Source organism: Metopolophium dirhodum, chromosome 1 (assembly GCF_019925205.1).
Source record: "Metopolophium dirhodum isolate CAU chromosome 1, ASM1992520v1, whole genome shotgun sequence".
NCBI lineage: Eukaryota > Metazoa > Arthropoda > Insecta > Hemiptera > Aphididae > Metopolophium > Metopolophium dirhodum.
The window spans coordinates 10699411-10720805 of NC_083560.1; the positions used below are offsets into that span (position 1 = coordinate 10699411).

General features: G+C 29.2%; 2 long non-coding RNA genes and 1 pseudogene across 2 annotated transcripts; 2 read left to right on the top strand and 1 right to left on the bottom strand.

Moving 5' to 3' along the window:
- The first annotated feature begins 4147 nt into the window (after positions 1-4147).
- Positions 4148-4826, top strand: LOC132934515 (uncharacterized). Its single transcript, XR_009663033.1, has 3 exons — positions 4148-4234; positions 4497-4633; positions 4698-4826. It is a non-coding gene; the product is annotated as an uncharacterized LOC132934515 (long non-coding RNA).
- Positions 4827-8016: 3190 nt separating this feature from the next.
- On the top strand, positions 8017-10665 carry LOC132940286 (uncharacterized). The gene is made up of 6 exons (XR_009664075.1): positions 8017-8148; positions 8233-8465; positions 8557-8715; positions 9363-9492; positions 9569-9745; positions 10204-10665. It is a non-coding gene; the product is annotated as an uncharacterized LOC132940286 (long non-coding RNA).
- A 2255-nt stretch (positions 10666-12920) lies between these two features.
- On the bottom strand, positions 12921-21146 carry LOC132950961 (cholesterol 7-desaturase nvd-like; annotated as a pseudogene).
- Between the last annotated feature and the right edge of the window lie 249 nt (positions 21147-21395).

Sequence of the window (21395 nt, forward strand, 5' to 3'; positions counted from 1 at the left end):
GAGCTTTAAGATATATAATATTGAAGATATTGCTGATATGCTGTTAAATGTATCGGAGTATGTAAATTATAGGTTGACTGGTTGTCAAACCCGTTCCCACACACTGAACTTACTTATCAACCAGGAACAACAAACTTCTATGAGAGAAGACTAAGTGAACACCAATTACTTGGAATTGCACTCTGAATCATATTTGTGAATAAAATTTTTTGTCAATGACATATTTATCATTATAAGAAAACTTTATTTTTTAATTTTACTATAAAAATGTAATGTATTTATTTTCTATCACAGGTTAGGTTATCATACTTTTCATATTTGTCGTATTTATAGTTAAATTGTAAAGTAAAATTTAGGAATATATGACTAATGTGTTGTAATTTATTGTTATGTGAAAGTTTTTTTTGTACATACTAAATAAGAAATTCTTAGTGAGTAAGAACAAATAAATTTGAATATAATACAAGATATAACTATAGGCATATAAAACAATGAGAACATTTTGTTTTTATATCTATGCCCTATGGATATAACAGAACTTTAAACGTAATCTTATGATGCGTAATCAATATGTTGCTTTAAACTTTTTAACTTAAGTTTTACCACTTTTATTTGCATTTTATTGTGATTAATGCGTGGATTTCTATGCGTTCGCATATTCATGGTATGATAATATGCCCCCCAGTGATCACAGATATTTTTCATGACCATATGATTTGAACTATGAAACTTTTGGGTTGTATTTGTCGACAATTCACTCATTATTTTTAATTTTCACGACTTTTTTAGGATTTTATTTATTTAAAAATGTAATTTAATTAATAAAAAATTAAAAACACGATTACTAGTAATGCATGACAGTAGTTACACCTCTTAAATATTTTATTTTGGTCAAGGGTAGTACCTCTGGAATCGTATTAACATAATCAATTTTCGAATAAAAGTTTCAGTTTCCAGTTTTTTTAGGTTTTTATTTTATAAATGTTGATAAAATGTTATTAGTTAGGTAAAAAATCTCTAAAAAATTTTATACTAGGATCTTAATGTATTGTTACAATAACATTTGAAAGATATTGAAAATCCATAGTCACAGTTTTTCTTATATAAGCATTTAAAGTTCGAATTTTGACATACATCAAATGTAAGATTAAAAATGATTTTGTTGTTAAAAATGCATAAAATTTTCAAATTTATAGCTATGGATTTAAAACTTAAAACAAGGTTATAGGTAAGTAGGTTATTCTCTAACCAAAAAATCAAAAAATATTAATCAGTTTTTTTTTATATATTCTATGTTATTTTATGCCCAAATTTGGAGGAAATTACAGATTAAACAACCAAGATAACAACCTAAATAAATCAAATTTTTATTGGTTTTTTGCATTTACTTGAGTTGTGCATTTAAATTTTGTATATAATATTTATTGTGAAATAGAAATAAAAAAAGGTGGGTAAGTGGATGTCGCTCTGCTGTACAGTAGGTTACAAGTGGGTCACTGTATAATGGGTATTTAGTAAGTTCATAATATCATTGTGTAAGAAAAACGATTCTGAGCGAAAACGGTCAGACAGCATATTTACTAATTATTATTGATGATATTATTGTGAATAATGTAATTTATATTTAACCTATTTACGTGGAATCTTGTTTTAAATTTTCAATCTTTAGCCATAAAAGTTGAACATTTTATAAATTTTTAACAACAAAATAATTCTTAAATTTTAAATTTGATAAAATTTGTCAAAATTTGAACTTTAAAATAATGCTTATAAAAAAAAATTGTGCCGATGTATTTTTAATATTTTTCAACTGCTATTAGAACGATATATCAGGAGCCTTATATTAAAATGTCATGCTTTTTTACCCAACAAATAAAATTTTATTGATATTTATAAAAAAAAAACTATAAAAAATGGAAACTGTAAATGTCCGTAAACAGCTAAAAAAAAATCAAATTATTTGGAAAATGTTATGGTGTATAGAAAATGTTAATATAAACATTCAGTTGAAATGTCATGTATTTGAGTTGCTCCAAAAACCAAAATCGATTTTCTCGAAAACAGATTTTGCGTAAGAATTCCCGTTTTTCCTCAATTTTTCTTCAGAGCGAAAAAAATTTTATCGACAATTCAGAAAAATATGCCTATATAAACAGCTCAACATGAATCAAAATTTCTTGAAAATGTTATGGTTTTAAATTCTTTTATAAACAATCAACGAAAATTGCAAGTATCTAGGTACAGCAATTTATTTAAGAGTACTGTCACCAGTGGCGAACTAGGGTGAGGCGAGCGAGGTACTTGCCTTGGGTGCCTGATACTGGGGGGCGCAATAATATTAATTGATTAATTTAAGAAAAATTATTAATTTTTGTATAATACTGATACGTAAACGTTATATTATATTTTCAATATAAAATGTATTTCTTCATTGATTACACATTTCTCCTTTATTACATTACAATTATTGAATTATTATTATTATTATAGTTTTCTAATTTGTGTTGGTAGTATTTATTATGTTATATTTATGAGTTATGACTTTATTTTCCATTTAGCCCGGTCGGTACCCGCTTAATATCTACATCATATCAGGTAATGTACGAACAATACATCATTTATTTATAAATAGTGAACTAATTTTGTGTACTTTCAATTTGCAAAAAGCAGCTGCTGATCTAGGATTAAAATATAATGAAGATATAAATACTACGGGAATAGTTGAAGAAATTAAAGATTTTAAACAAGCAGCTTTATCAATATTTTGCCAAGTATCGAATCAGTAACGTTTTTGGATTTATTACAAATGATTCACGATTATAAACTAAAAGAATCGTATCCAAATATTGAAATAATTGCTATAAGGATTTTTCTCTCAATGCCCGTCACAACAGCTTCGTGTGAAAGGAGCTCAGTAAACTTAAATTGATAAAAACATATACTTAAAATCTACAATGGTTTAGGAGAGATTGTCAAGCATGGCCATACTTTCTATAGGAACATAAACCGCTAGTAAATTAGATTATGATGAAGTTATTAACAAATTTGCTGACACAAAAGCAAGGAAAATTAATTTGTAAATAATAATTTATTGTATATTAATTTTATGATTATTAACTATGGGTCAATCCCAAAACCCAGGGGGCGCATTGCTTAGGGCTCTGTTAGTGGCAGTCACTTACACAAAAAACCGAAACCGATTTTACGTAATAATTCCGGAAAAGATGAAAAGCGAAGCGTTATCTCGACTACGTATCGTGCACTAAGACACAAAAAATAAAAACGTATTACTCAGATCGTAATTTTGCTATATAAGACTGAAACGATAAAACGCCCGTGTTACCTCTTAAATCGTGGGTCGTGGAGCCAATGACCGGTGAGAAGTAACCAACAATTGATAATCATTGTGCCCTATCACTATGTACCACAGAACTATGATAGTAATAATTGTTATCAAATAAAAAAAAAAACATAATATTATTATTTTTTCGTTTGCCGACGTTAGAAGCACTCGCGAATTGCGATTATTTGAAATTTGAACAAAAATACAGACCACAGTCGTACAGAGTTCTAATAGTTCTATTCATTCATATTATTATATAATCGCCATGCATAAGTGTATTGTTTTTAGTAAAACATCCGAAGTATCGCCTAGCCACATTATGTTAGTTTTAATTTGTAAGTATTATTTTCTAGTTGTCCTGATTATATTTTTTAATAATATGCAGTCGTTCTAATTAGCTAATTTGTTCACACCTATATATTCCAAACAATGAAAATAGAAGGAAATAATGGCTAAACATCTTCAAATTAAATGATAATCCCAATTTCTATCTGGCATTGTATCTGCGCATTATTTCACAATTACTGATTGTAAACAATGCTTAAAACTTAATCCAAACCATTTGTCTGATTAGAGAAGTAAACTAAATTTTAGTAATGTACAGTGACATTGGTACTACTCTGAGCATGACTAATAGCTTCTAGGTAAAATCATTTAACATAAATCATGAATTAGGTATTTATATGTTTTTTACCAAGTTGACATTTTCAGAAAATTGTGTTTCGAATGAAGGTGTCGGTCGTGCTGTGCTGTGCCGCTGCGGTGGTAGACGACTGTGTTGTCTCCAGAACCGAACAATGTCTGCGAGGGTGGAGCATGATGTTGCTACTCGTTACGGGTCGTTAGCAGACAAAAAATTGCAGTAATGATCGAGACATGCATGACGGCCAGGTAAGTGTTTCAGTCAGGAGATTCGTTACGGGAGAGAGTATACAGGGTGATTATTGTTAGAGGCTGTCACGAAACATAATCCAAACCACTTGTCTGGGATATAGAAGTAAAATAAAAATATAAAATAAATTTTAATAATTTACAGCAAACTGCTATTACTCTGAGAACGACTAGTAAATCTCATCTAAGAAGTAAAATTCATATAACATTATTCATGCATTTCTGTTGTGTTTATATGTTTTTTATGACTTGACATTTTCAGAATATTGTGTTTTTCCGATGATGAGTGAGAAGAAAATGAACAGACGAATAAAGGATATGGAGACCTTACAGTTGATGATTTTAATTCACCCAGAAAATCCTTAAAAACTTAATAATGCCTAATTCACATACACTTATGTAAGTATATTACATATTACTGTCTGCCAAAACTAAAAGTTACTTAATAGTTTATCGTTTTTAGTTCATTCAGTGGATTATACTTATATTTTCAAAACTGAAATATACGATGTACCACTTACAAGCAACTAGGAAGTCGATCAAATATCCTGACAATTTTTCAGACGTTGACTTTCATGAAGATAATTCTACCAACTTAGATGAAGCCATGCAATATTGGAGCAAATTATGAAACTTAAGGGTAAGAATATTGTTAATAGGTTTTTATTTTAAAGCTACTTTACCGTGCTTTTAACTCTTATACTCACCAGTTCACGGGACACATTGTATAATATCTATAATTGTGTGATTGAACATATATTTGAATATAGAAATGCCTGTTTTTGTCAAAATAAATTGATAAATAAATAATTATATGTTAATATTTCAAAATATCCATAACTTGTTTTAAAACTAAAATAAAAATAAATGCTTAGTGCTTTTCTTTGGCCTTCAGTATCTTTTTGAAAGGAACGTAAATATAGTTGGATGATAGGTAAAAATTGAAACTTCATAGGTGTTTTCAAATACATCGGGAAAAACAGTTCTTTTAGCATTTTCTATACACCATACATTTTTTAAAACAATTTTATTCTTTTTCAACTAACTATAGAGTTTAAGACATTTTGGTGGAATTACATTAAAATTATAAGTTTTCTTTATTTACCGTCATTTTCACAAATCCCGTACCTAATTGATAATAATGTTGATAATATACGGTTATCAACTACATTTATTTTTTAAATAAAAAATATTATTTTATAACTCATAACTATTGATCTGTTTGTTATGACAATTGAACTGTTTTGGGACTTTGCGATTAAGTGGCAACTTGATACAAAATAAAGTTCTATTGAAGTGTGCAATCATGTGAACATCTAAACTTTCATATAGATACAAAATAATAAGTTCTACACCTTAATTATTGGTACTGGTTAAGATGAACTGCTTATTTTATACATAATATCATATTACTTATATCTCTCAGGTCAATATTCTATGTGTTGTTGTTTAGTAGATGACTTACACTTAACGGTAGTTTTCATGCAATTGTTATTACTACATTTCAACGTTAATAATAAAATTAAAACTTAATAAAAAATACTCTGCCCAAAAATTTAAATATTTACTTTCCAAATACCTACTAATAACATATTTTATTATCATAATGTTTTTAGAGTTAACACACATATTTTGCATGTGTCATGTTCTAAACAATTGGATCAAAAGCCACATCCAGCTTTTATCACACATATCATTTGTGATATCGTAATATAATAATCTCATTTAAATCGTAATTTTCAAAAATAAAATGTTCACCTCTATTTGTTTTTACATCAATATAACTCAAAGTATTATGAACTTCTTTTCTTGACTTTGGTATTTAAGGAATAACAACTGGCTATAGCATTTTGTACATTTCTGGAAATTAGCTCCATATCAGACATTAAAAAGTTACCTGCATTTGTATGTTGTGTAAGTTCTCGTCTGATAATTTTTAATGGTTTTTCAACAACCCTGTCTACTGCTTTTCTTTTACAAAAATTACTTATTTTTCCCTGATTTAGAGTAGGTAGTTTCTTCCTCGTGGGTACAAAACATATATTTTTATTTTCAACTAATTATACATTATCGGTGTATTATTTAGAACAGCACTTAGTGTTAACACACATCTATATATTTGTTGTCGCAGTGTGTTTCTTATAAAATTTATAATTATTATGGACTAAAAGAATATTTCCCTTTTCACTTAACATATAATAAATAATTACGTCCATTTTTATAATATTTGTAATAGATTACTCTATGTTAACTCTGTAAATAATAAACGAGTACTGAAATCAATAAAATGGACTGTCCATATTATTATAGCCAATAGGTAATAAAGATAACTCTAGATTGAATGTAATGCATTACATTTTATCGCCATGTGGGAAAATACATATTGGTATATTGTTGTTCGTCTAGCATCAAATAAGTTATTGATTGTCAGTTAATTATTTTTACAGATATTGATATTGTTTCTTAAGTAAACATAACAATAATGTGTTATAGTATGACTATTGGCTATAATATTGTGAAGTGTTTGATCAAATAAAATTTGAATTTTTTGTTATTATTAATATTATTATAATAATTATTACTTATTTTATATGATTATATCTATACAAATAAATAATAATGTATGGACCATAAATATTAAATTGTGGACTATACTCAATTGCGAGTCACCCAGCATACCAAATTCGAGAGCCTGACTCTGTCTCATGACTGAGCTTAGCCACTACTACAACCACCCACTCCAAAGGACACAATCGTATATATAGAAGTCCAGGACAAGAGCTCTTCAGACAGTTAGGGACATTCAGAGTCAGGTCGTAACACCACTCACAGTTTAAATTCTATCTTAAAGAGTCGTGACACCACTCTTTTACACCATATATTATAACATTGTAATTTTGTACTACGATAATAAACATTCATCATACCTAGTACATCACTTATTTCATTTCTGCGTTGAAGTATATATCAAAGTCAGTTGGGACGTAACATGTGAAAGGAGTTTCAGTAAACTTAAATTGATAAAAACATACTTAAGATCTACAATGATTCAGGAGAGATTGTCAAGCATGGCCATACTTTCTATAGAAACATAAATCGCTAGCATTTTGAATAATTCTAATAATTTGCAAATATCAAATTTATTTGTTTACCATTGTATAAGAAGATAGTAATTAAATAATTAAAAATTATATACTTGTGGCTAAAAATGTTATTTCTTGTTCCTCGAAACCTAATTGCAACTTTTCAGATTATTCCGAATCGTATTAATAATATTAAAAGCTGTGAGTGTGTCAATACCAAAACCCAGGGGTCACATTTCTTAAGTTCTGCTTCAGGATAAAAAATGGCTCAGTACGGATCTGACTGTCACTTACACGAAAAACCAAAACCGATTTCACGTAATAATTCCGAAAAAGATGAAAAGCGAAGCGTTATCTCGACTACGTATCGTGCACAAAGACACAAAAAATAAAAAAGTATCACACAGAGCGTAAATTTGCTATATAAGACTGAGACGATAAAACGCCCGTGTTACCTCTTAATCGCGGGTCGTGGAGCAGGCAGTAACCTGCGTTCACGAAGTTTCGGTCTTCGGTAAAATGTAATGCCCGCCACCGACCGGCAAGAAGTACCTCCGATTGATAATCATTGTGACTTATCACGAACTATGATAATAATAATTGTTATCAAATAAATAACAACATAACATTATTATTTTTTTGTTTGCTGACGTTAGAAGCACTCCCGAATTGCAATAATTCGAAATTTGAACAAAAAAATACAGACCACAGTCGTGCAGAGTTCTAATAGTTCTATTCATACATATTATTACATAATCGCCATGCATATATGTATTGTTTTTAGTAAAACATCCGAAGTATCGCCTAGCCACATTATGTTAGTTTTAATTTGTAAGTATTATTTTCTAGTTGTACTGATTATATATCTTAATAATATAGTGTCAGTCTAATTTGCTAATTTTTTCACAACTATAGATTTCCAAAAAATGAAAATAGAAGGAAATAATGGCTAAACAACTTTGAATTAAATGATTATCCCAATTTCTACCTGACATAGTATCTGCGGATAATTTCACAATTACTGATTGTAAACAATGCACTCAAAACATAATCCAAACCGTTTGTCTGGGATAGAGAAGAAAAATAAATTTTATTAATTTACAGCAATATTGGTACTACTCTGAGCACGACTAATAAATCGCATCCATGTAAAATCATTTAACATAATTTATTCTTGAATTAGGTATTTATATATTTTTTACAAATTTACATTTTAAGAAAATTCTGTTTCGAATGAAGGTGTCGGTCGTGTTGCGCTGTGTCCATGCAGTGGTAGACGACGGTGTTGTCTCCAGAACCGAACAATGTCAGCGAGGGTGGAGCGTGACGTTGCTACTCGTTGCCGGTCGTTAGCAGACAAAAAATTGCACAAATGCTCGAGACGTGCATGACAGCCAGGTAAGTGTGTCCGTCAGGAGAGTCTTCACAGGAGAGAGTATACAGATAATATTATTATTTTTTTGTTTACTAACATTTGATTCACTATTGAAACATGATTATTTGAAATTTGAACAAAAGTACCGACTATAGTCGTACAGAGTTGTATTCAAACATTTTAGTAAAAAATTACCATGCATAAGTGTATTCTTTTTAGTATAACATCCAAACTATCGCATTGCCCAATTGCCTTCATTTTCATTTTTAGTTGTACTGATTATATTTCTTAATAATATGGGTCTAATATAGTCTAATTTGCTAATTTTTTCAAAAATATAGATTTCCAAAAAATGGAAATAGAAGGAAATAATCGCTTAAAATCTTCGAACTAAACGATTACAAATTTTCTATCTGGAGCAGAATAGGCGGTTATCATTTTACAATCAGTGATTATAAACAAGGCACAGTAAATAGTTGATATTATGGTCAGAGGCTTCACAAAACATAATCCAAATCACATGCCTGGGATAGAGAATTTCAATAATTTACAACAACACTGCTACTACTCTGAGCACGACTAGTAAATCTTATCTAAGAGATAAAATTAATTTAACATAATTCATGAATTTCTGTGGTGTTTATGTATTTTTATAACTTGACTTTTTCAGAATATTGTGTATCTCCAACGATGAGGTTGAAGAAAATTAACAGACAAATAAAGGGCCTTACAAGCTGATGATTTTAATTCATCTAGAAAAGCCTTAGAAGCTTAATAATGTCTTATTCACATACACTTATGTAAGTATATCACTCAAAAATCCAATTTTAAATGTTTGCAAAAACCGAAAGTTACTTAATAGATAATCGTTTTTAGTTCATTCAGTGGATTATACTTATATTTTCCAAACTGAAATATACGATGCACCACATACAAGCAACTAGGAAGTCGATCAAATATCCTGACAATTTTTCAGACGTTGACTTTCATGAAGATAATTCTACCGACTTCGATGAAGCCATACAATATTGGAGCGAATTATGAAACTTAAGGGTAAGAATATTGTTAATAGGTTTTTATTTTAAAGCTATTTTAGTGTGCTTTAAACTCTCATACCTACCAGTTCACGAGATAATTGATATTATATAAAATAGACATTGTATAATATCAATAACTGTGTGAGTGGACATATATTTGGATATAGAAAGGCCTCAGCCTGTTTAGTCAAAATAAATTGATAAATTAATAATTATTTATTAATATCTTAATATATTCATAACTTGTTTCAAAAATAAAATACAAATAAGTGCTTAGTGCTTCTCTATAAGGTTCCTTAAAATATATTTTTGTCTTTAAGTTTGATTATAACATCATGTCATATCACCTCTAATATTAAAACTAACAATACAAAATTGGATCTACTGTACTCACATTTGCATGTTGCTCGTTATTCAAAGAGAGAAAACAAATGATGCACTGACATATTTTTTAACAAAGTTTTAATTTTTTAGGCAATACAATTTAGCTGAGCAGGAACCCAATTTCAATAACACAGATGAGGGCCTCAACATATCTAAATTGCAAAAAAACACGTAACTAGTTTGGACTTCAGTATCTTTTCTGAAATAAAAGTATATATAGTTGGATGACAGGTAAAAATTGAAAATTCATAGGTGTTTTCAAATACATTGGGTATAAATCAGTTCTTTTAGAATTTTCTATACACCATACAATTTTTAAAACAATTTTATTCTTTTGAGCTAACTATAGGGGATAAAACACTTTAATGGAATCACATTAAAAATATAAGTCTTCTTTGTTTACTGTCATTTTAACAAATCCCATACCTAATTGATAATAATGTTGATTATATACAGTTATCAACTGCATTTATTTTTAGAAATAAAAAATTATTTTAGAACTTGTCACTATTGATCTGATTGTTATGACAATTAATCTGTATTTTGCGACATTGCGAGTAAATGGCAACTTGCTACAAAATAAAGTTCTATTGAAGGGTAAAATCATGTTAACATTATGAACATCTAAACTTTCATATAGATACAAACTAATAAGTTGTACACCTTAATTATTGATACAGGTTAATATGAATTGTTTATTTTATATATAATATCACATATATTTATAACTTATATCTTTCAGGTCTATAGTTTATGTTTAGTTGTTTAGCAGATGACTTACACTTAACAGTTGTTTTAATGCAATTGTTATTACTAGATTTCAACGTTAATAGTAAAATTAAATCTTAATTAAAAATTCTCTGTTCAAAAATTTAAATATTTACTTTCCAAATACCTACTATTAACATTGTCTCTCATATTTTATTATCATAATGTTTTTAGAGTTTACACACATATTTTGCATATTTTGCACGACTAAGTGAACACCAATTATCTTCAATTGCACTCTAAATCATGTTTATGAATAAAATTATTTGCCAATGACTTATTTATAATCATAAGAAAATTTTATTTTTAAATTTTATAATAAGAGAAAAAAGTATTTAAAATCTTTATTAATTATACTATCATAGTTTTCATATTTTTCGTATTTATAGTTTAACTGTAATTTAAAATATTTTAGAATTCCTCACTGGTGTTTTGATTTTTGTGCATAGGCGGTCCACAGATTTTACTTCAGATGCAGCATAGATGGCTAATTTCTAGTGAAGTAAAATACATTTTAGTTATTCACAGACACATTGGTACTACTCTGAGCACGACTAATAAATTATATCCAAGATTTAAAATTAATTTAACATAATTCATGAATTTCAGTTGTATTTATATATTTAATACAACTTGACATTTTCAGAAAATTGTGTTTCTTCAACGATGAGTTAGAAGAAAATGAACAGACGAATAAAGGATATGGAGACTTTACAGTTGATAATTTTTTCATTCACCCAGAAAAGCCTTAAATACTTAATAATGTCTAATTCACACACACTTATGTAAGCTTATCACTCAAGTATCCAATTTTTAAATTTGTGATATTGTAACTATTGTACAAGATTTTTTGACAAACCTGGCTTCACCTTTCAGAATGGTTGGCATGAGCTGTGAAAAGATATATTATATTGAAGATGTAGCTGATAGGCTGTTAATAAATTTGGGGTGTCCTACATATGCATACATACGAAGTATGTACATTTATTGATCATAGTAATATTAACTATCAAATTTTATGGAATATGTAAATTATAGGTTTACTGGTCGTCAAACCCGTTCCCATTCATGGAATTTACTTCTCAACAAGAAAATACAAACTTCTTTGGAAGAAGGCTAAGCAAACACCAATTACCTTCAATTGCACTCTGAATCATTTTTTTGAATAAAACTATATGTCTAAGACTTATTTATAATTATAAGAAAACTTTATTTTTAAATTAATACTTGTTGTATTTATAGTTTAATTGTTATTTAAATTATTTTGGAATTCCTCACTAGTGATCTGATTGTTGTGCATAGAGGCGGTTTCCAGATTTTAATTCAGCTGCAGCATAGATAGCTAATTTCTAGAGAATTGAAATCCATTATAGCAATTCACAGAAACATTGGTACTACTCTGAGCACAATTTCACAATTTCACAATTATTTTCTCATTTAACATAATTCATGAATTAGGTATTTGTATATTTTTTACGACTTGACATTTTCAGAATATTGTGTTTCTCCGACGATGAGAAGAAAATAAACAGACAAATAAGGGATTTTGAGGCCTTACGAGCTGATGATTTTAATTCATCCAGAAAAGCCTTAGAAACTTAATAATGTCTATACCACTTATTTAAGTATATCAGTCTAGTATCCAATTTTAAATGGTTATTCAAAAATACCTACTAAAAACATTGTATCACATACTTAATTATTATAATGATTTTAGAGCTTACACACATATTTTGTCCGTGTCTTATTCTAATAATTCTTTATTAGTTATACCGTCATAGTTTTCATACTTATTAGATTGACATATTAGATGACAATGAGAGTATTAACACGGCTGAAAAAGGTAACACAACCATTCAAGTGATAAATATTATATGTATATTTGAATATTTCCATTATATAATAATTTTTTTTTTCTTTTGACAAAATTTTTGAAGTGAAATTTAATATTATAATTTTACATACCTATAATACTATATTATATAATATGTATTTAGTAATACTTTTCAGTTATGTTAAATCAAAATTAATATATTAATTTACCAATCTATTGTTTCCTTTCTGTTACTAAATTGTATACTATTGGCACTATAAAATTGTTTGTACCGTTTTCTATGTGCCAAGAGTGTTGATTCTTGTTCTGAAACTAAAAGCTTTTCAATGTAACTCTTGTGGTTCCAAATGAATACATGTCTCGCACTGTAACAACATAAAATACATAATAATTTAGTATTCATTAGTGAAAATTATAAAACAATAGTAATTAACACTAAATTGACTAAACCAACCATCGGAGCTTTCATAAATAAAACTATTGAAGCATACAGTGACAAATACACTGGACAGTAGATACGATGTACAACTTTTTGAATTAATGGACTGGTGTGACAACTTGTACCAATTTCATGGGCCCAAAACTGGTTTTAAAATTTAAAATCACTAATCCAGGACCAATCTATAGGGCAATAACAATTTATACTTCAATATTTTAGTATTGCCATTGTACATTTTTTTTCAAGCGCAAAACAAATATGTGTATTACTGAAATAAATAAACAATAAACATGTTGTGTATTATAGATGTACATATGTAATAAACATATTAATATAATACCATAACTGGTCAGGCACGCCCGCAAATAAGTTGCTCATTGGATGAAAAATACTTTTCCCTAACCATCTTTATGATGAATTTTTAAAAATATAAGGATTCATAATTTTTATTGATTACCTAATAATTAGATACTTACCTACATAATGGTCAATATATAAATTGGTTATTAATTGCTTGGAAAAATATACCATTTATTGAATTAGCCCTAATTTTATTGACACCTACATTAGTTGAATTTTTTATATTATATCCAAATAGAACTTTAAAGTTATAGGGAATGTACTTTTATTACATGTAGTGCATAGCTTTTTTTAACTAATTCATCGCTAGTTTATTTTAAAATTTTCATTGCAATTTTCAGCATTAAATGTAATTGTTTTACAATGTAATTAAAATATGAATATAATTGTATATCAATGCAATAAACAATTCATAGTGTTAGGTTTACACGACGTGTACAATAATAATTATACTATCATAATATTTTATTTTTGTACAGTATATACAACAATATATTATTATAATGAGTGGATCAAACATACCTACCCACAATAATGTACCACAGTTGAGAGGCCTCGCTACTGCCGTCAATTTTAGATCAAAATACCTTAGGTTTTAACAAATTTGAAGTTAGTTTACATTGTCCGATTTTTGTTCTGAAAAACACGATCTTCACGAACTTTACAATTATAATAATGTTATATTTGACAAAAAAACGATTGAAATTTGTGAACGTAATTATAACGGAAAGCGTTGTTTAAAATAAATAAAATCCGCAAAACAAAACATAACGAATAAAAAAATATATAAATCTTTAAACAAAACATAACACAAAACGTAATTTATGGAATATCATTAAACGAAAAATATCCCAAAACATAATTTAATATTTATAATTTCTATCATACGATTCAGTCTTGTAAAGTACCTATATGAATAAAAGTATTTGAATGCTTTTTTTGTATTCAATATTTGAATACTATTTTAAATACTTTTTTTAAAAAGTATTCAAATACGTATTCTTAATACTTTTATTTGTATTTTTTTTTTCATTATAAAATACTTTTTTCCGATCCAGAAAAATAGTTTTAAATTTGTGACAAGACATATTATATTAAATCATGAACATTAATTTTATTCTTTGAACGAGATATAATATTTGCCAATGATATGATTATTTTTACAAACATCGATGTGTTGTATCCCGTATGGGCCGTATCATGTGGTCAAAATAATTTATAAATAATTTATGATTACGATGTATTTTTAATTATTAACTAATAAATGTTAATTACCAACCATTCAAAAGCTGACAATAAATAGTTGTGAAAAAAAGTATTCAAATAGTATTCGAATACGTGTTCTGATTTTCTGAATACCTTAATATTCTCATCAGTGTCGACCTGGTCCAGACGGCTAGGAGGCGATCGCCTCCGAGGCACTCACCCGTATTTTTTCAAGAAATAAATTAAACTATTTAACAAAATTTACCTACTATATATATACCAGTGGTATGAATTTGGATCCATTAAATAATAATTTTATAATAGTAATATAATATACATTTTAGATTCTGAGCGGAGCGAGGAATGTAATGGTTTTACAATGATGTTTATTTCTTTTCCTTTTTTATTCTGTAAACACTTTTTCTCCCTCTAAACTTGCTCAAATGTATCAAATATAGCATCTTTTCTGAAAGGTAATGTTCTTGAGCTGGTACTTTAAAGAGGTCATTTTTCGATTTTCGAAACGCTACTCGAAATAAAAGCGGGTAAATAGAAAAAAACGTACGATTTCATGATTTTATAATATTAAATAATTACGGACGACGTTTTCTACCAGAAATATTGATTCAAATGAAAAATGACAAGAGATATTTTTTGTTGTATTTTGGATTTTTTTCCTTACGGTTTAAAGTAATCTGCATATTACATAACAATAATTCACAATAAACATTTAATACAAATTATAACAATAACGAATGTGTGTGCGTGTGCGAGGTGGTTGGTCGGTGGGTACTCACATTGTCGCGGCGGCGACAACACCAATATTATTTTTATTTTTTTTTTATTGTGACAAATGCCTCGGCAACTATGGGCTAATGGCCCATTGGCTACAAAAAAAAATTACTTATTATTTATATTAATAATAGATAAGTTACATTAAATATGGTAGGTACATTATACTTATAATATATATTAAATTTCTTTATGAAGTTCAGTATCCCTTACGAATTTGAGAACGTTGGTTAGGGTATCGATGTTGAGGTTTTCAGCGAGATGGTAAGTTAGATTGAATTTTTGACGTTGTAATTCGTACTTTCTGCAGTCGGTGAGGATGTGTTTAACTGTCATGGGATCGTTGCAAGTCGGGCACATGTGATGCGGACCTATTGGGGGCCGCGTGGGTGAGGTGATGTTGAGGTAACCAAAGGTTATACGACAACAGAAAAAAAAAAACAAAAAACACAACTTTTGCACTGCAATGGTTAACTTTATTGTTACGGTATTTGCCCGGTCGGTAACCGTTTTAACGCGAGTCCAAAACAAACAAAAAAAAAAATAAGAGAAAAGACGATTGACTGGGGACGTGTCGGTGTCCGTCTCGTGCGTGTCGTCGATGATAAACTAGTGACTTTTCAATCCGGTTCACCCAACGGCCGGCCGACGGTTCACAGCGAGGGTGTCGCGCGCTGGCGTCGTCCGTCGTCGATTGGCGGTTTGTTTGAGAAGCGTAGCGCGGCTTTCCGCGTAAAAGGCTATTTGAATTCAAACAGCTATTACGCGGGACCGCGTCACATGGGTGGGTCTTCTTTCTTCATTAGGAAGGCGTGGGTTAATCCAGTGTGGCCTATTCTGAGCCTATTGATAACTACTTCTTCTTTTCTGGTGAGTGTGTTGTTTGGCCAAGGGAGAATGTGGTTTTTAATTTCATTCAATTTGGCGTTAGAAGTTTTCCATTGGTTTTGCCAGATATTGAGAATTATTTTTTTAATTATTTGTTTGATGTCGGTTATTGAATAAACTTGGCATGGGGTTGCATTTTGTGACACAGTAGCCTCTTTGGCAAGTGCATCAGCTCTTTCATTTCATACACCAATATATTATTATAATGATCAAACATACCTACCCATATTAATGTAAAATTAATTTTGTATGGCATGGAATCATAGGTATACATTAATTTTTTTTTTGCATATTTAAGGATTTTTATGAATCAATGCTTACTTTGGTAAACTAATAAAAAAATCAATAAATGTACCTTTTTTAAATCAGAAAAACTAAAACTAAAAACTAAATTATATAATATTATATACATAATATATCGGTAGGCATTGTTGGTTTTACCGCTAACTTATACGAGAAAATACGAAACATGTAGTTTTTAATAACTTTATATCTTTACTGTTGTCTATTATGCAATGATGATTTGATTATGTCCATACACACGCACAGTTAATGATAATTTATAACACATCACACGCATGTTATATACCTACTTGATTGTACAATTTTTTACTACACTTACATTTTTACATTATTTTACAATAATATTTTTAGTATTAAATATGTATATTCATTATCCACATAACAAGTACCTAGGTATAAAAATATAGGTCCTAATATATTATTTGCTTATTTATATCTATGCATATTATATTAACAGCCAATGGGTTTAGACTATTATTAGTGTTAATAGGTAACAACTTACCAGTTTTCAGTAATTAAGTCAGGGCAAGATGTTAAGGCTTTTAAGGTAAAGGCGGTTCTCTTAGCATTTTTCTTTATGAATGTTATTTAAATTGTTTCTGTTATTGAATTGTGTATAAATAAGGAATGTATATGGGGCCAAGTGTATAGTTATTGGTACTATTAAATCTTATTATCAGAAAATAACATAATTATCAAATCTTTTATCGATTACAAATATGGATAGGTACCTATTTATATCAAAAACTAGAACATGCGTAGAAACACCCATGTTCGATTAATTATAACAAAGGTATTTCATTTTTAAATTATAGCGTTATTGGCACCTGTTTACCACTTAAATAAATTATACAAAAAATATTACTTGTTTTTAAGGTTGGTCGAGACCTTCCAATCATTGGTATTAGTTATTATCACAAATTTTTATTTTTTAAATTATCAAAATACTTAGAATGGTAATATACGTAAATTTTACGAATACGTCGTATTTATAATGTAGTTACACGATTAATATATACGAATCCCCGAACAAAAATCCGGCGAAAAAAAAGTCCGACGGAATAAAAATCTCAAATTTAATAATTATTAAGTTAAGTCTAGATTTTGAAAAGGCAGTAATTACAGCGCCTAATAACGTTTTTGGTTCAGAATTAGTTATTAGAGGGTGCTTTTACCATCTTTGCCAGAGTACATTTCGTAAGGTCCAGGAGTTAGGCTTACAAACAACGTATATATGAATGATGACAAAATTAGTCATTTTTGTTCTATGACTGATGGTCTGGCATTCCTTCCCCTTGAACGGGTTTACGAGAAAATTTAGTTTTTAAAATAAACTATTATCCCTGTAGCGAATGAATTACTTCGATATCACATATTATGTAAAATGTAAATGGTTCGTATAAGAGAGTTGGTGACGGTATGAATATAAATTAAAGAAAAACTAAACCTGTATTTCTACCAAAAACGTGGAATGTCTTTGAAGCCATTTTAAATAATAGTTTATGTTTGATTGGGAAACGGGAAATATCAGAATAGGTACATAATGTTTATAAATATAATGCTTTGTTACTCAATAATCGTTATCAAGTTTCTATTTGATTGATATTACCAACTATTATCGAATTAGAATTTACGATAGAGTTCTTTATTGATATAATATGTGATTATCTTATATCTGATCGAATACAAGAAATATCAAAAAGTAGTTGACCAGTGCCGTACATCGTACCAAATACCTACGTAGTGTTACATACAATCATTATAAATTGTTGGCCGAAATATAAAGTATTCAAGTATTTCATGAGAAAAAAGTACAATGAAACACGGTGTAACGTGGTCGGGGGAACGACCAGTTAAATATAAGATATCCAGGGAGAATCGTAGGATCCTATAGATATAAATACCGTAGCGAGGGGCAGATATGTAGATATCAGGATCTTAAATATATTTAAATTACTAGGATTCCTTTTCAGTTATAATTATGTTTTATTGTCTACTAAACACTTACAAATATTAATACTCACAACTATATCAATTATGTCCTATTATACTATGTAACTGTATCGTAGTCATACGGAGTGCGGTAATCGTAGTGTGTATTGAGGTCTAAGGTGCACAGCGAACTAACTTACTAATACATTGTGTGCTTTGGCCATAGGCCTTACAATTATGTGCGTGTTTTAATATTAATAATATATCGGTCAGCAGTTAATCGTATATACAGTAGAGTTCGTATTATATACATAGGTGTCATGTAACATATTTATATTTACAATTGTTACAACGGAATAATAACTTATTGCAAATATGTAAACGCATAGTTGATTATTCTTATTAGTAATTATTATTTAGATGAATTTATGAGATCTATTGCGCTAACAATCTTAAATATTAACAATTATTATATTAGTTTTTTACTATAGAATTAGGTATTAGAATTATTAAAAAACATTTTATATACGAGTAAACAGTTAAAAAAAATAAAAATATTTATAAAAAATTGAAATTCTAAAAGTTTTATTTTCTAAAACACAGTGATTCTAAAACTTGGAATTCTAAAACTCAGCATTCTAAAATATGATTTTCTAAAACCTGCCTCAATACCAGCTATAAAGGTACTAGCAAGGCTCGGCAAGTCAAATATTTTTTTTAATTCAGTTTAGGTAAGTTAATATGCACCAATAACAAAAAGTTAAAAGTTAAATTAACTATATCAGTTAACTCAGTTAAGTTAAAAGTTAATACACACTTTTTGTTAACTTTTTATTAAGTTAAAAAAAAGTTAATTTGTTTATACAACGCTAGCGTACTTAAATTGTTTCCAATCCAAAACTAAATTAGACCACCAGCTATACTGTATACATTATAGATTATTTCCATATATAAGTTATATTCATACATACATATAATTTTTTTACTTTAACCATTTCACGGTAAATATTATTTGACATGAATTAGTGAAATATAATAAAATTAAAAACAAAATAAATGAACTTAATTATTACTTCTTAAAATGAAAATTTAATTCGTCATTTTCACTTTAATTAAAAAAGAAATTTAGTAAGTCAACAGTTAAGTTAATGAAAAGCCAAAAGTAACTAGTTAAGTTAAAAAGTTAAAATAAAATAAACTTTTAAACTAAACTTTAACTTTTTAAATCGTTAATGCCCAGCCTTGGGTACTAGGCGTGTACCTACCTGTTGCGCTTCCACGTCCATTTTATTAAAGAATTATTAAAAAACATTTTATATAAAATATTTCTAAAAAATTGAAATTCTAAAAGTTTTATTTTCTAAAACACAGTGATTCTAAAACTTGGAATTCTAAAACTCAGCATTCTAAAATATGATTTTCTAAAACCTGCCTCAATACCAGCTATAAAGGTACTAGCAAGGCTCGTCAAGTCAAATATTTTTTTTAACTCAGTTTAGGTAAGTTAATATGCACCAATAACAAAAAGTTAAAAGTTAAATTAACTATATCAGTTAACTCAGTTAAGTTAAAAGTTAATACACACTTTTTGTTAACTTTTTATTAAGTTAAAAAAAAGTTAATTTGTTTATACAACGCTAGCGTACTTAAATTGTTTCCAATCCAAAACTAAATTAGACCACCAGCTATACTGTATACATTATAGAGTATTTCCATATAAGTTATATTCATACATACATATAATTTTTTTACTTTAAACAATTCACGGTAAATATTATTTGACATGAATTAGTGAAATATAATAAAATTAAAAACAAAATAAATGAACTTAATTATTACTTCTTAAAATGAAAATTTAATTCGTCATTTTCATTTTAATTAAAAAAGAAATTTAGTAAGTCAACAGTTAGGTTAGTGAAAAGCCAAAAGTAACTAGTTAAGTTAAAAAGTTAAAATAAAATAAACTTTTAAACTAAACTCTAACTTTTTAAATCGTTAATGCCCAGCCTTGGGTACTAGGCGTGTACCTACCTGTTGCGCTTCCACGTCCATTTTGAAAACGATAAACTTGCCGAACACCACTAGCCCGTGCTGCAGATCGAGCGTGGCCACGTGCCGGCCGCGCGAGCCATCCGCCCGCCACGCGACCGTCCACTCGTGGACGCCGATCCACCTCCACAGCGACCGGTCGGCCTGCGCAGCGTACTGGCCACCGAGCGCCATGTGGCCGTGCAGCGCCGGCAGATGGGCCACGTCCGCTCATTTTCCGGGATGTCTTGGATGTGCGCGTTCACGTAGTGCTCGCTGCGGCCGCGGTACGCCCACCCACGGCCTGCCGCCTCGACGTCTCTGGCCGGCCGCCACGATGGCGCATCGTTCTCCGCGTGGTACCACACGAACACGAACCCGTTGGCTTCGCAACACTCCCAACTCCTCACCGACGCCGCCATCGACGACAATCCTGTGTACACATTGTAAGTTGTAACGATTCACAGATTACTGACTCGTCATTTACGTCACACTCGGTGAATTTACAGAATAGACAAGTAGTATACATTAGTTGTATGTTCACAGTCTTTTTTTTTTCACCGCGGTAATTTCACAACGTTCAAGGGCGGATGTCCTCCTTGAACACAATGATTTTACCGTAACAAAAATCACGGGGAGATATCACACTCCCTGTCCACCTGTTTGCTCCTCACACAAAAATATTTACCGTATAGCATTTTACAGGGAGATTTCACATTTTTTGTCCAAGAA